The following is a 1,610-nucleotide window of genomic DNA, read 5'->3' as shown; positions in this document are numbered from 1 at the left end:
CGCGATCGCGATCACGACCGCATTCGCCTGTGACCATCAAGCGAGATGCTGGACCATCGCTGAGAGTGCGCTGCAACACATTAGTCGCCGTCATCGTCGTCGTCGTTGGCGTGATCGTGCGACGGCGATTGTGCGACCGGATGGAATGATGGGCGCTAGGAAGGAAAGAACTGGGAACTGGGATAATTTCTCCCGCTCGACCGACTGGCAAGTCCAGAGGCGAGTCTCGTAAATCAGCCAAATGTCGGCGCTAGCGATAGTGTGCCCCGGTGCGATGGCGATCGCGATCGAGTGGACTTTGATTTAGTAAGTCCTGTGTCCGCGCGATGCGACCTGGTCCACATATTGTCTGCCATTTTTGGGCACGCGCGAGTGCATTTGATTCCCCATCAGTGCTAAACGGTATGCTAAAAGGGGGGTCGCTGTCTCTGGGGATTATGCGCCACGGAATTAGCATTCGGTTGTCGGTCTTTTGGACGGTTCCACGGTGCCAGATTGGAAAAAAGGGGGGTCGCAAGTTCATTTTCCCAGGATTGAAGACAATGTAGGCGTGCTGTGTGGACGGTGGCCAGTCCATAGGCACTTGCAACGCCCATAAACTGCCGCATGAGTTCGTTCCGCTGCTGCATTCCAGAGAATACAGAGGCGCCCTTCAAATTTGTTCCCTTGATGGTCTAGCAGAAGATGCCCGGGCCATGTGTGTTCGTAACAACACACTCACATACTGCTGCGCACTCTTTGGGTTGCACTTTCGCCGCCACTTTAGCGTCTAACGATGGCGGTGAGGCCATTATCGCGCGACCTACCGCGTACCGCGCGTCTCGGTGGAAGTGAAACCGAAAAGCTACTCATCTCTTGCATCTCCACTTCCTCTTCCCTTCCGCTGCACAATGCGGATGGCCCTTTGCCTTTGATTTGTGCCCGGGTTTGCACCGTGCGGCCATTGACGTGCCGCCGCGCGCCACGCGACGCCACGAAGTGAAGGTAAAAGTTGACACATTTTTGATCTATGTTCAGCACGTACGCAGAACCACTGAGCACTGGGTATATGACGGTGTGCTGCCGGCACACCCTCCCAACCCCGGGCATTGTGTTGAAGCGGCTTTCCTTCGCCGCTTCCTTCCTTCCTTCCGCCACGGGCGATGACAGGCGTCGCGGGAATGTGCGCGCACCGTTTTCACACAACTCACCTACATTCTGGGATCTTCTTCATCCCATTCCATCCATCCTCTTCCATCTATTGCCTGGAGGGCGTTTGGGAGGCGAGAGATCGGTCGTTTGCCTGACAGACACACTGCACTGTACTGTGGTTGTGACGTGCCAGTCACGGCGTGCATTATGCGGTGATTGTGTTGCCACTACAACGGCATGCCCCCTTTCGCCTGTTCCGCCCTTCCGCGCCAATATGGTCGTCACTTTCCCTTCGGGAAATGGGATGAAATGATTTGAATAATGCGATCTATTCGCTACCGCCTGACGCCACTCTTGGTCGCTCGATCTCTCGCCACTGACCAGAGAAGAGGCCTTGGAGGAGAAGGAATGTGTCACCGAGAGGGTGACCTAGGCGATGCCCACCGATCAGCAACAGCAACTGCTGCTCGTTCAGGAGC

The sequence above is a fragment of the Anopheles aquasalis genome, chromosome 2 (genome assembly GCF_943734665.1).
Source record: "Anopheles aquasalis chromosome 2, idAnoAquaMG_Q_19, whole genome shotgun sequence".
In the NCBI taxonomy this organism is placed as follows: domain Eukaryota; kingdom Metazoa; phylum Arthropoda; class Insecta; order Diptera; family Culicidae; genus Anopheles; species Anopheles aquasalis.
This window is presented reverse-complemented; position numbering follows the sequence as displayed.